Below are 15,800 nucleotides of genomic sequence, written 5' to 3'. Positions count from 1 at the left end.
CAAAAAAAAAAAAAAAAAAAAAAAAAAGGAAAGAAAAGGAACCTTGTTTCTACCCTTCCTGGCCACCTTCTTCATCTATGTGAAATAATAGTGATCGTCATCCCCACAAGAGCCATCCTGGGCTTCTTTTGCTGATCACAACCCATCCTTGTAGCCTATAATGGACCATCACAAGCACAGGCACTGAATTGTCCCCTCAGGAGCAACTGCTTTGGGAGGAAATGGAACTAACGATATTCCCTGACACTTTAGAGACCTTTACCAATATCCAATAATATTTGTAATCCTTGACCTTTGATAGTTACTTAATATGTGTTAAATACTAGCCTTAAATGTAACTGTCACTTCATGTGGTTGAGGTCTCTCTTCAAGAATATACCTGTATAATCCACACTGTTAGCGTGTTCTCATGTAGACATAAAATATCTACAGCTTTCACACTAAAGAACAACTTTTGAAGTTCTGTAAAGTGATAGTTAAAGTCACAGGGACCTCTTTATTGGAACATTACTTCTCATTGGGAACCACTACCATCTCCCAGAAGCAGAGCTCTTCCCTCCAAAGGTAAAAAATTGTACCATCATCCACCACCTTCTCTCTTCACCAGGCACATTGAGCTGCAACCTCTCATAAGGATTCTGTGTCAAGATTCTCCCAGAGGACCATCTGCACAGATCTAAACCACGGGGAGGGCGTGCTCTAAATTTCCTGTCTTTGCTGAGTTTTAGTTTTTTTCACTTCTACTGTGTAAAACAGATCTTAAAAATTAAATACAAGAATGTATGACTTATGTATATTTACCTAGATAAATCCTGAAAAGAATCTATCTTTATCTTTATGCCTAATTAAAATTTATTAGCCATCATTTTCTGAACATTAAATTCTAAAATATATTTGAGAAATTGTAAGAAACTGTTGCTTTTTCATTTTAATGAATGAAAATCAGCATACTTGTTGCTCTGAAGTTTTATCTTTTTCACCATGTGTATGGGTTTTTTAAACAGTTTGTTGGATTGAACCCCAATTTAGCTTTACATGATGTTCGTGGAATTTAACAGGTTCTGAGATTCTTGTCATCTGTTCAGGTCTACAATTTTAGAGAGGAAACCTAAAATGAATAATTAGACAACCGAGTATCTCCTTCCTGGTCCTCTCTTTATTCTCCTCCAATACATCAGAACAATCTAAAATGCAACTAATGTTTTTGGTAGTCAAATTTCAACTAAACAGAATCAGTAGAAGATATATATTAAGAAATGTATTGTGATGAATTGATGTATACAACTGTGAGGGCCAGGTAGGCAAGTCTAAAGCCCATAGTTTAAGCTACTGTCACTTTAGGGCAGGAGCTGAAGCTTCTGACACAGGCAGAATTTCTTCTTTAGGGAAACCTCAGCTATGTGCTTAAGAACATTTAATTGATCGAGTCAGGCCTACTCAGATTAAAGTGGATAATCTTTCAAGTCAACTCATTTTGGATTTCAATCATCTAAAATACCATCATAGCAAAGCCTAGCATTACTTTTGATTGAATTGTTGGGCAATAGCCTAGCCACAGTAACACAGAGAACTGATATCACATATTTATTTAAACACTATAAGCAGAACTATTCTCTATATAATAAAGATAAAGGATAAATGCAAAAAAGAGGCAGAAATAGGAGAAAGGGAGGAAGTACCAGAAAGTTAGACATTAAAATAGAAGTAATTTTTCTATACTTAAGTATTTCCTGTCATTTTCATCAGATATATGAAGGAAGTATCATCAGGAAATAGGCAATAATTAGAAAAGGTCTGAATTCTGATACTGAGCTACTTTTATGTCCTAATAAATATATTTAGTTTTTTGTTTTTTTTTTTTTTGGCTCCTGGGTAATAAGTGTGAGCAAATCAAAAGTTGCTTTTCCTTAGGGATTTCATATTTGAAATTGGGTAGCTCATAAGTTATTAAAATGTCCTTCGCTTTACTTTGAGTATAGAAGGCTGTTCTTTGACCATATTAAAGAAGAGCTTTATATGATATTGTCTCTCTCTATCTCTCTCTCTCATTTTTTTTTCTCTGCAAGCCAATCATTGTCATCATAGAAAAGCAGGATTGATCCTGACAGGTTTCCCTTGACTAATGTGTGGTCCTAGTGTAAGAAGACAAAACTCTGTGTGTGTCTGTGTGTAAAGTGTAACTATGTGTAATCAGTGAGAAAAAAATGTCTTTTGTATGAGAAGATTTTTCTTAACATGTCAGGGAGCATTTGCTCTCCTTCCTTAACAACAGAAAGTAGGCCTCATTTGTTCAACAGAGTGATGTCAGTTGACTGCTTCACCATTAACAACATAATACAACATCAACAGTAAGGTCACCATATAATAAGGCTACCCCTTTCAGTACTGAGGAAAAATGACATTTAATATCAGAAGAACAAGAACATGGTAATCAGATGGAATAACTTACAAAATGCTGCCTGTCCAGAACTAAGAAGAAATTCATATCTGTTTTCTGGCCTTAATATTGAAATAGGGAAAGGTCTAGGAGCCAGACAAGCCAAACTAAGGAAAGGTAATAATAAAAAGGAAGTACCTTTTATATCTTGACAGTTATATCCCACGATAAATAAAATACTTCTATTACACTACACTTCACTTGTCAATAATATGTGATTTTCATGAGATATCTATAAATTTTGCTAGTTAAGCATGATCACTGGAAAATCTGGCATGATTTTCCCAATAAAGATAAAGATATCAAGCTAAAATACTTCTCCAGACACTGACTCTTAAAAGCATAAATGTTACAAAATATATGCACACATATATAGCACACACAGTAGAAAAATCAAACTTTTTAAAACTTATTTGTTTGAGTGGGTCAGGTGATTTGGCTAACTATAGTCCCTAGAAACTTCCTCGACTAAAAAGTAGAGAAATACATGTTTTTATAGAGCCATAAAATTTTAGTGTTTGTGTACTTACCATAAAATCAAAATTACCCATACCAGCAACTTCATTTTGAAGATATAGAAACTGAGTCTCAGATGTCTGTGGTATCTATTTTGTTCAATTTTGGTAATTTGTAAACAATCCAGAATACTCTATCAACTCTTCCCACCTCATCCAACTAGAGACACCTGTCTAAAATAGTACAAATTTAAAAATTTAGAACTTCAAAACATTATAAATTCAACTTGTCAAAAATTCTTTTGGAAATACTGAAACAGTAGCACACACCTGTAATCCCAACTATGTGGGAGGATGAGGCAGGAGGAAATCAAGTTTACAACCAGTCTGGGAAACTTAAGGTGACTACGTTTGAAGACAGGACCATTAAAGGTGGTAAGGTTAGACAATTCCATGAAGGTTGGGTCTTAATCTCTTATTGGTATCTTTTTAAGAAGAGGAAGAGACACCAGAGATCGCTGTCCACTGCACAGAATAAAGATCACAATGAAGGATGGCTGTCTAAAAACCAGTAAGAAAGATCTCACCCACAGCAATCTTAGGACCCTTTTCTTGGATGTCCTGCCTTCAAAACTATGAGAAAATGGATTCATGCTGTTGAACTACCCAGTCTATGGTATTTTGTTATGGCAGTCTAGAAGACTATTATAGTTATTTATAGATAATTTATTCATGATAGTTTCTCAGTTTAATTTTTTGTTGCTTTGCTTTTTGAGACAGGATTTTGCTATGTAGTTCAGACTGGCCTTGAACTCACTATGTAGCCCCGGCTGGGATTACAGGCGTGCACCGGCATACCCAGCTCTCAGTTTAAATATTAACATCAATATTTGAAGTCAAGTAGTTTCACTACGAATTCCCAATTCTTTCATTTATGGCATACATTTTTTATTTATTTTACTTGTCTAAGATACACAGTAAAACCTTGGTTTGTGAGCATAATTCATTGCAGAAACATGCTTTTAATCCAAAGCACTTGTATATCAAAGCAAATTTTCCCACAAGAGGTAGTGAAAAGACAGAAGATTCATTCCATAATCCAAAAATATTCATATAAAAATGATTTCAATACTGTAATATAATACAGAATAATAAAGAAAATACAAAATATAAAGAAAAACAAATTTTCCTGCAATACCTATGAACACCTTCGTGGCTGATATGAAGGAAACAAGCTAGAAGAGGACAATGTAGGACTGTGTAGGACAATTTTCACTATCACTAATGGAATCACTGCTATTGATTGTTCAATGGGATTATTTTATTTTTGTGCAACTTCAGCAAGGAACCTATCCAAGGACACTTGAATTTGCCTTTTTTGAGAATTTGGAGAATTATGATATTGCACTGTCACTAAACAGTTTCATTGCTCAAACTCCTTCAGGCTTGTTTGGGGGTTCTTTTCTACAAAATTTTGCACTTTCCCACATTTGACACATCTCCCTAATTTCATTAGAAGAGAGAGATTCCTTTGCCTTTTTTCACCTCCTCCTTTCAAAAGAGATCTCCATAACCTCTTGCTGTTGGGAGACAGAGAGGGGGAAAGTGGGGGAAGATGAAACATTGGCTCAGTTGTGATCATATGACATTCATACTATGAGTCACATACTACTCATATTGTAAGACATCACTCATGGTTAGAAATGTTTGCTCATCTTGTGGAACACTTGCAGAACAAGTTACAACCAAAGGCTTTACTGTGTATCTATACTGAGAAACATAATTGCCAGATCTAAAAAAATAGGTACATAAATATATGAATGTAAATCAGTAAAATGTAAAATTTCATTCCTTAGTTGCAACAGCCATTCATCATGCACTAGCCACTTGGTCACACTCTTCAGCCCAGTAGGCACAAGTGTCTAGTGGCTACCATATTGGACAAAGCATAGATAGACCTTTTCCACTATTGCATAAAATTCTGTTGGATGAAACTATACCGTCTATCTGGGCAAAGTTCCATGCTTGAATTATGCATCAGTTCAAGACTAGTGCATTTTTGCCCTGTTATATAAAATCTACTATACAATACTTCATCATTAGCAATTGTTTCTAGTCTGTGTTAAACAACAATTGCAAGAAAAGCAATATGGGCCAGTGACATACAAGTCTTATTTCACATTTTATTCTTTCTGCATCAAACGAAAAGCTACTCATTGTACTTATGTAGTCTTTTCAAATATCTAAGAGATTAAGCACAACTTTAAAACCTTTTTAAAATGAAAAATTACAATTTTCTCAGAAGCAGACAAACTAACATAATAATCGTTCATGATTATTATATAATCTATCACTCAGTTTAAACACTTATTAATGACAGTCCTGTTTCATCTGCAACCTGTCTCATTTGGTCTCCATTCTCTTCTGTATTCTTTTGAAGCAAGTCTCAGACATAATGTGTTTTATCTATAAATGTTGTAATATGTGTTATAGACTGAATATTTTTGCCCAGCTATGGACTGGAACCTCTGCAAACTGTGAGCTAAATAACCCTTTCCTCCCTTAACTTTGGGCATCGGGTATTTTGTCTCAGCAATGAGTAAAGTAACGAAGACAACCACCACACCTGACTTTTTCATGTGATTTTTGCATGGGGATTTTGTCATGGTTAGTATATGGATAAAATGGTTAATAGTAAAAAGGATAATGAAAACATAAAAGAGTGATGATAAATATTCCCACTAGTGGGAGAAAAAACAGTGTTTCACTCAGTTAAACCATTCTACTCACAGGCCAAAAGTGAGGGATGGACAATGGATTGTGAAACATTTGAGCTACTTAGCACAGAGATTTAGAAGCACGGATGAACTGACAAAACATGCTATCACTCAAATCATGTTCACTAGTTGAATTAGACACTTAAGAAATTCACTAGCCATTGTAGGATAGTACAGGGAAGAGAAAGGTAAAGCAAAAGCCAGAGATCCCAGTGTGCAAAACAAAACAAAACAAAAAAAACAGAAAACAACTGAGCACAGACCCAGCTTGTTTGTGTAAATGTATATGTAAATCTGAGTTACATTTTAATTTCTGTAATCTTTAGGCTTTTATAAAATAAACTTATGAAATCTGAAATTTTGTTTACTTTTTTGTCTAATATTCTAAGTTTTTGGCAAATGCCTTTTAAATTTTTAATTTGTATTCCAACCTTCTCTCCCTAGGAAATCATTTGTTGGCTTTTAAATATCTTTTAATTTTGTCACTCAGTGGTTTATCCAGACACTCTTTTCATGAGCACCTACAGCAATGTATTATAACTCCAGGTACGCAGTGTGGGCCACAAAAAGGGATCAGATATCCCATCTGTCCTCAAGGAATCAGTGGCAAGTATAGACAAGCACTCAGGTAATTCCCAAGTCTTTAAGGATAAGGAAAAATGAGGATAAATGTTTGGCTAAAGGTGTTCCAAGTAGAAGAGTTTCAAGGTTGCACAAGTAAAACAAGAATGAACAGTGCCTAGAGAAGCTGCAGGTGCTGAAGTATTCTTGGAGGGAAGGAAGGTGAGTGATTTGGCTACATGGTTAGGAGTGGCCACGCAATGAAGAGCTCTGTTTGACATGCTAAGGAATTTGGATTTTATCCTGAAGATAAGAAGTCAGTTATAAACTCAAATTAGGAATGCAATACAGTAAAATATGATTTATGACAATCAATCTGAGGTCAGGTAGAAGTATAGTGCAGAAGATTAGAGGCACACAGAGCAAATGAAGAGAGCACTATTTTCCTGGCAGGAGTCATATATGCCTGGACCAAAGCAGGGACAATGAGCACTCAGAGGCAGAGACATAAGCCAGGAGAGTACAGATATCTTGAGGAAGAGGAACTGGCTAGACACAGAGAAGATTCTACCCCAGGATTTAGTATGCCTGAAGAAAGATACTGAAACTAATAATAGTTTAAATACAATTTCTCAGATAAAGCTAATGGGTAGCTATGTTGGTAACCCACTAGTGCAGAATGGTTTTAAAAGAACGTCAATGTCAAAGAAGACAGGAATGGATAGACAACAGAAAGCCAAAGGCTGGAGGGCTTTGATGAATCATCAGAGAGCCTTTATCTTTCTGAAGCAATCAAGATGCCAAAAAAGAGAACCAGCAGTGAATGAGGAGGTGGACAGAGCAAGAAGAAAAGATGGAACTAAACTCTCAAGCTGATATTCTGGAATCCATGTAGGGAAGGGATTGTCCCCTGAAAGATGATCTCAGTTTCTGAGACAGGAATAGAAGAAGAAAGGGTAGAAACACATGCAGACAGGTGGGGGAGGAAGGCATAGAAACATAAGGTCGGGGAATTCTGTCTATTCTCTTCCCTCTTTCCCCTTTTCATGGTGAATGAGTTGGTAAGTAGCCAGCATCTGTTCAGTGTAAAATATAAGATACTTGAAAATGGCAATGATCATGAAGGAGAAGGGCCTCTTCAGGGAAAGAGAGAAGTGCTGTCGCGTCTTGGAGAGCCCTAAGAGGCAGGAGACTGGGTTCGTATTGGTACCAATAGGCACAACCGTATGACTTTTCTTTTCTTTTTTTTAAGATTGCTAGATTTAGCAAATAAAAATACAGGATATCCGCCCACATTTGAATTTCAGGAAAATTTTAGTATAGATGTGTCACTATGTCTTATTCAATATTGAGGAAATACTTAAGCTAAGAAATCAACCATTAATTATTTGAAACTCAGATATAACTGAGCATCATGTATTTTAATCTGTCAACCCTATCCGAGAACTTAAAAGAAGTCAGATGTAAGGATTATAACCTAATACTTAAAGTGAAGTCTGGAAATTACATGTCAACCACCTTTGTTGATTAATATCTATTCCCTTCAAAGCATGACTCACTGTTAGCCACAGACAGGACCATGCAAACAAATTCATAACATGACAACAATTATGAGCAGATCTGATCTTGACTTCTGAGTTGCTTCTTTTCTACTCTCTCCTGTTCTATTGCTTCAGACGTACACCTGCACCTCTGACTGTAGAATCAGTGTTGCCTGTCATACTCTTCCTAAACTTGATGCCATCCTCCAAGCCAGCAATGTCCCTGTGTTCCCTGGTAAGTTTTAATTCTCACAGGAGAATTTTATTTCCCTTCTATAAATCTCATATCAATATATAAATTCTCTCTTTTATATAAAGGGTAAAGCTTTATAAGGGTCTTATTTTATGTCACATCACATTTTAGTTCTTAGGATAATTGGAAAAGCATGCCAATTATAAGATCATATTTTAGATTAACTATTAGTGATGCAACTTAAAATGACCAGGTGAAGGAAAGAGTTGATCGTTATGTATTGGCTGACTTCATCCTTTAAACACAAATTTGGAGATATCTTTATTATTCACAAATATGCAGAATAACAAACTACACATATATATCTGTGCATATTCACATACAAAATGCGAATCATAAATGACTGGCAACCTATCTTATTTTCTTAGTTTTGTATGTCGGAGTGAATTACTTTCAGACATACTTCAAGGAAACCTGCATTCCATTAATTCAGGCAGCTCAGGGCAAAAACAAAGCATAATTTTGGAGTCATACTTCGATCAACTATAGTCTTCATTATAATGGCAGCCTTAGTTCCTGATTTGTAGTTATGAAAGAGGCAAGCTGCCAAATCAATATCTATTCTCTTAAGAATAAAACTTTGCTGTTTATTCCAGATAGCAATATAACCAGCTTTTTCACAGTCTCCTTTACAGGTGGACATGGGGAAAAAAGGGCTTTTAAGAGGACAGCGAGCTTGCATGAATCCCTTCTCACATTCCTACCTTTCTCTTACTTCTTGCCTAGAACTCTAGCATGTGGCTGGAGCTCCAGCAACAATCTTGGACCATAACGAAACCTTTCAGCCAGGAAATGACACAGGAGAAGCCAAGCCTCTAAAGACCAATGCACCATCCTGTGAGATGTAGACTACTCACCCGCAGTCTTGTTTTACTTCAAGGAAAAGCTGTGAAAATTTCTGTTATTTTTGTTGTTACTAGCTGTCAAATGTAAATCCTAGCCAAAACAACTGTTTTTTGTGATTATAAGTAAACATGAATATTATTTGAACTAATAACAATAGCATAACTTGAGTGCTTATTCTATGCAATTCTCTGCAATACTATCTAAACATTATGTCATTTAATTTTCACAATAATTTCATGAAGTAGGTATATAGAATATACATATTTCATCTTTTATATAAGGAAACTCAACCAGGACATGTTACATAACTTACTCAAGATAATGTAACTAGGAAGTGGTGATGTTGAGACTCACACCCAGAAAAGGTATTAAGAGACCTGGTTCCTAGAGGTGACAGGAACAATAGTCCTAGTGAGAGAAAGCAAGGGGATTTATAACATGTTGAGAAGAGGAGCCATCATTTGTGAAATTGTCATTAAGCATATATTATGAGCCTTGTTCATTAATGTAAGCTGATTATATGGAAATGAATTAGACAACATATCCCCTCTTTGTAGCTTCTGGTTTGAGGAGAAGAATGGTTTGGAAATAATTCTTTTTTTTTTTTTGGTTTTTTGAGGTAGGGTCTCACTACGTAGTTGAAACTGAGCTGGAACTCACTATGTAGCCCAGGCTGGTCTTGAACTCACAGTGATACTTCTGCCTCAGCCTCCTGAGTGCTGGGATTACAGGCGTGCGCCACCACGCCCGGCCTGGAAATAATTCTTATAGCAATAAAATCCTCTAAACATCCTATAAATGTGCTTTAAAATTCTAAGAAAATTGTGAGACAGGGAATTTTTTCTTTCCAAGCTCTTACAATCCTCATTGGTCCTTTCCTCACCTCTAGTTATAGCTATTGTTGTCATGTGCAGTTGTGCATGATTATGTAGTGGAGGGTTCTAGGGAGCTCTGTCCACCACCATCTTCATTATAGATTTTAGTATTTATCACCACAATTTGCTGGCTGATAGAAGTAAAATTTTGTGAGAAAGGGTGTTTTTCTTTAATTTACACAAAGACACTCTTGTCTAGTTGAGAGGCTGGCTGTGTGATTCTGTTTCCTACTCCAAATACCCTATTTTGTGATCTCCTATTGAGAGCACCTCAATCCCAAGAGTCTTATCCAACCCGACCTTACCACAATCATATCCTAACCCTATCCCCAGAGAGCTTCAATGTACTGGAATTAACACTATCGTTGGTCAAGTCCTTGATCTCCATAACCTAAGTTGTGACTTTTAAAAAATGGAAATGTTCTTGGTTTTCTCTCTTGAATACTAAAATTCTTAGTTCAAGAGGTGTGTATGAGTTGAAGGTTGGGGAGAACTCTTAGTCAAATAACAGCAATTTTAAAATTATAGTACTCTAGAGCAGGGTAGGTTGGCACGTGCTATAGTCCAGCTACTTGGGATGCTGAGGCAGAAGGATCCCTTAACTCTAGAGTTGAAGGCCAAGCAAGGCAACATAGTGAGCCCCTATCTCTGAAAACACACACACACACACACACACACACACACACACACACACAAAACCAAATTACAGTACTCTTACTATAATCCCTTCCCCATCTCCATTTCATTTCCCATTCTGTATCCATTACTGTATTTCTTTTTGTTTTTCAATTTTTATTTTTTGTTTGTACATGCTTGCAGTGCATAATGATTGCATTCCTTGCAGGGAGTTGCTACGCGTACATAACACATCTTAATTCTTTTTTTCATCCCCTTCCCCTCCTGTCCATCACTTGGTCACCTTTCCTTTTGCAAAGATCTACCTCCCCACTTCCTATTCTCGACCTTTTATTTTGCTCTTTATTTATATATATTGTTTTATAAGAGAAACCACATGATATTTAAGCTTGTGTATCTGACTTATTTCACTTCACATTATGGTCTAAAGATGCATCTGTTTTCCTACAAATGACTCAAGTTTATCCTTCTTTATGGCAAAGAAGTACTCTATTTTGTATCAAGACCATATTTTCTTGATCCATTCATTGTCTCACAACCTGCCCAGAGGATTGTGTCCTCAGTTCAGTAGTACTGGACATAGGACAGCATGCAGTATCATATTTCTATCACCATATTTCTAAATAATATGTTTAATTGGGTGTCTTTCTTTTCAATTTCAAATATATTTACTAATATCCTGTTTTAGTAAATAAATAATTATATCTCTCATATCACCTGTGATAGTGAATTGTGTCCACATGAATGAGAAGCAGATTGGTTTAGCATATTTCTAGGTGTGTCTGGATGACTGACTTAATGAAGACAGAAGACCCATCCATCCTGGATGTGGGTGGCACCAACGAATAGGTTTGTAGCCTCTGTGTAGTAAAGAGGGAAAGCGGGGAAGTCTCACTACTCCTTTGGTGATCCTCCAGTCTTTACCATTGCCTTAGATGCATATCTTCAGGCTTCCAGGACAGCCTCTTCAGCCCTCCAGTGCAGATCCGTTGGTTTCCCAATACGGACTCACACAGACTCTGCAGTGAGTTCTAGGCCTTCAGCTTTTGACTGGATCTTCAGGCTGTCCAGCATGCAGAAAACTCTTTTGCATTCTTCCATATCCATCTCTGCAGCAGTCATTGTAAGCTTACCTTGTAAATCTTCTGTATGTTTTCTATTTTATATTAAATCTGTTCCTCTAGTGAGCCCTAAATGGTACACCACCAATCCCTCTTTCCTTACATCTCCTAAGATACTTACATCCCAATTTTTTGTTGTTAGTATTCAGTGTTGACATTTTCATTACTAGTATATATTGATCCTTCAGAGCCAAGTTGTTTTCTGTAAAATATTATTTTTTTTATTTACTAATAATTGCCACATGCTGTCATTTCTTACCATTAATAATTGCCTCATTTCTCAATCTCATAAAAAATTTAAACTTGTCTATCACATCTTATATTTTTCAATATGTCTCAAGGACTAAACTTTCAGATAAGTTCTCCCCCATCCTTCTGGGCCAATCTTTATTGATTGCTGGGTTTGTTGATAGCTGTCATTTAGAATGTCCTTGAGCTATTACCACGGGACTTTCTCTTACCTCAGCCTGTATTGGCTTCCTTTTCTCCTGTGGTTCCTGAATTGCTGTCATGGATGCTCTTGCATCTTGTTGAGTATATTCTGCAGAAGTTTCCCGTAAAAGTTGCATGCTTGAATTTTCTCATTCTTAAATATCTTTATTTACCTTCATACTTGACCACTGGTTTGCCCAAGAAAAGATATTGTCTCAAAAACTTTTGAAATATGGCCTCAGTGCCCTGTAGGATGCTAAATGACTACTAATAAGTCCAATATCTTGAAGGTTATTATTCCCTTGCTTGTGAATTAATTTTACAGTCACTTTCAAAATTCTTTAATCCCTGATGTTCTGATGTTTGATTATTATATTCCCTGATTCAAATCTTTTCTTATGTATTCTGGATGATACTCAAAGGGTTCCTTTCAATCTGAAGATTCCTGCCTTTCAAGAGGTTCTCTTGTTCTCTTTTTGTAGAGCTCCTTTCTCCAAATATTCTCCAAGATCTACCTCTAGGGTCTGTAACAATTTTTTTTAAAACCTAATGTCTTTGTCCTTTTTCTTTTTCCTATCTTTCTGGCAGACTTTCTTAAATTTGCCTTTCATGATATCTCACAAAGATTTTATTTTGTTTACTGATATGTATTATTCATTTTAAAGAACATTTCTGTCATTTTAAATTTTATGCTTTTTTATTTTGCTTTCTAATGGATTCAAATTATGGGGAAGATTGAGTATGCACAAGACATTTGTATTTGGGGATCAGATCGAGAAAATATGGTTGGCAGCCTTTTTTTGAGAATTATTAGAATATGCTAAAATATTTCTAATAAGATTACCAGGAATAAAGTAAAATGTACTTTTTCTCCAAATTTCAGGACTGACCTTGTCTATATATATATAGAACAACATTTTTAAAAATTCAAACAATATATGGATTGGGTTACAGAAAACATTAGGTTCTAATGGACTGGAGAATAACTTCTAAAAAAATGAGAAATTAGATTACTTTCCTATGATTGAGCCCTCACCAATAACAGAAGATCCATTCAGCTTTCATCTGTGTTCTAATTTTTCTGGCTGCAGGATATTTTAGATGAAGAAGTAACTCTGACTGCTTCATAGAGATGATAGGCATTTGCATAGTTTTATGCTTTGAGAGGCTACTGAATGCACAATAATAAGTGAATTCACAAATTTCATTGCACCGAATGATTTCTCTCAAGTTTCTTCCTTGTTTATGGCTCTTCCTTGTATCTAGGTGAAACATACTCTATAGTTCTCTCATTTTTTGGTTTTTAGGCCTTTCCCACAAGATCAGCCAAATAGCCAGAAATCTTCATTCCTTATCGAACTGTCACATTAGTCTCACGTTGGCACCTGTCTTCCCCTGCCCCCAAATGAGCTGTATTAGTTTCACTTTATGAAGTTCTAGAACAGTTTGGGGCTGGAAAAACATCATAGCTTCACCCTCCCTCCAGCTGGTTGTATATCATTTTTAATACAGGTGGAATTTCATTAATGAAATTCTCACAATCAGAGGCAATTGATGTGTTGTTTAAGAATGAGAGACAGTCCTCCCTTTGAAGACAAAAAGACTGTTTAGCCCAGGTCTCAGGCCTGTCTTTCAGAGTGGCTGAAAAATTTCCTTTCTTGTGGAAGAATTACTGCCCTGAGTCATGCCCTGTTGTGGGCTGCTTGTTTGCTGACTAGTGACACATTCTGTCCCCACCAACTCCCCACACACAGAGTACTGGGGAATTGCCCAATTTTCTGCCCTGCTGAAATGGTTTGTGATTCATCTTCTTTTCTCTTTTATGACCTGTTTTTTTTTTTCTTTTTTTTTTTAAGGCACAGTTGTTAACTCTACTCTGCTTTTTATTTTTCTTGATACTTTCTCTTGGTGGCCTTTTTATTTACCTGAACATGGGCTATACTTAAATTTGAAATCAATAAATTTGTTTTACATACCATTTATATAAAGCTGGCTCTCTATTCTGCTTCACAGCTAAAATATTTTTCTTTCTGTTTGAGAAAACAGCAAGAGAATCTTATTTCCTATGAGACACTCAAGATTATATTTCCCGATATTATTAGTTATTATCTAAAATTAAGTACAAAGCCTCAGTCTTAGGAGTCCTACTGAGAATCTGTAAAAGCTATTCATAGCTATACATACAATTCTTTCTTGGTTATTTTTGTTTATGCTTTCTGTTCTTTTTTGGTTTTTTGAGACAGAGTCTCACTATGTAGCTCATTCTGGCCTGGATCGCCTGGCGATCCTCCTGCGTTGGCCTCCCCAGTGCTGGGATTACATGTGTGTGCCACCACGCCTGCTACAATGCCTTTCTTGGAGTGAGACTGACTGCTAGTGCAAGCAAAATTGAAGCATTCTATCTTCACACAATTTTGCAGTGTTATGTGATTTTTAAAAAATTTAATTCTTGTATATTTGTTTATTTCTAAATTTAATTAAATATCTTGTCTTTTAGAATTGAATACCTCTTATCAGTATTTGTTATAATTCTTTGCTTACTTATTGGCACTTTAACCTCCCATAAGATAGAAAATCCATGTAGATAGATTATGGAATATATGTCTCTCTGTGTGTCTTTTAACTTTTATCACTTTCCCTGGAACCAACTGGAGAATTATAAGTAGCCCAGTTTTGTTGGAACATAAGGTGTGAAGGTGGGAATGGCAGGAGATGATGTAGGAGAGACAGCATTAAAAAGCTTAAATTTTCATCAGTTTAGAGTTTGCAATAGGTCTAGAGAGAGAAAGTCTGGGCATGATCTAATTTTAGGAAACCTAAACTCTAAGTTAAATGATATTTCCTAAATTTAAGAAAGCATACTTCAAAAAGTTCAGAGAAAAAAGTATAACTCCTATATAATTCAACAGAGTGGAAAACTCCAGAAATCATTTCTCATTACATAATTCAATTACACTAGCAAGCACATTAATACTGAGTAGATATATTATTTATTAGCTACAGGGTGTAATGAGCATACTAGATACTAGAGTGTTAATTGGTTTTGTATATATAAGAGTGCTTGAGAGAATACAAAGATATTCAAAGAGGCAATGAGATTCCAAGTGAATGGTAATCTCATTAAAAACTGTATAGTTTTTTTTTGTTTTTTTTTTTTGTACTGGGGATCGAATTTGGGACTTTGTACTTGCAAGGCAAGTGACGGAAACACTAAGCTAAATCCCAGCCAAAAACTATATAGTTTTATTCCCTTTGCACATACACGTGTGTGTGCATACACATGCACAGCCCTCCATTTGTGCAGATTTTCCACTTGCCTATTCAACCAACTAGGGATCCAAAATATTCAACCAACCATGGATCGAAAATATTTTGAAGAAAAAAATCTTGGCTGCACTGAACATGTACAGACATTTTTCTTATTGTTCCCAAAACATTAGAGTATAACAACTGTTTATATAGCATTTGCATTATTTTAGGTGCTATAAATAATCTGGAGATGGTGTAAAGTATAAGGAAGGATGTACATGTAGATTATATGCAAATATTATGCCATTTTATGTAAGGGACTTGAGCATTTTATATAAAAGACTTAGCTTTTGTTATCTTCAGGGATCCTGGAATCAATCCTTTGCAGACATGGAAGGAGGACCTTATGTGTATAGACACAGGAAATGAAAAATACATAACTAAGGAGGCGCAGTCTCAACAGTCCTAAGGTAGCAATATGCCTAACAAGTGAGCTAAGATTATTCTTAGACAATACATATAGCCAGTTCCTTTCCTGTCTCCCTTCCTCCCTGCCTCCCTCCATTTCTTCCTTCCAACCTTTAACAACACCAAAAAAAAAAAAAAAAAAAAAAAGG

General features: G+C 35.8%; 1 long non-coding RNA gene across 2 annotated transcripts in view; it reads left to right on the top strand.

Annotated features, from left to right (window-relative positions):
* LOC117285129 overlaps window positions 1-8,958 on the top strand; it is an 11,728-nt gene extending 2,770 nt beyond the window's left edge. For both annotated transcript variants that reach the window (XR_004516103.1, XR_004516102.1), the window contains exons 2-3: window positions 7,907-8,006; window positions 8,751-8,958. This is a non-coding gene — a long non-coding RNA (uncharacterized LOC117285129). The remainder of the gene's footprint in view (window positions 1-7,906; window positions 8,007-8,750) is intronic.
* Window positions 8,959-15,800: the final 6,842 nt, after the last annotated feature.

Source organism: Fukomys damarensis, unplaced genomic scaffold (assembly GCF_012274545.1).
Source record: "Fukomys damarensis isolate Sample0158 unplaced genomic scaffold, DMR_v1.0_HiC HiC_scaffold_6, whole genome shotgun sequence".
Taxonomy (NCBI): Eukaryota; Metazoa; Chordata; class Mammalia; order Rodentia; family Bathyergidae; genus Fukomys; species Fukomys damarensis.
Note: the sequence above shows the minus strand (reverse complement) of the source record. Positions and strands in the feature narration are given on the sequence as shown.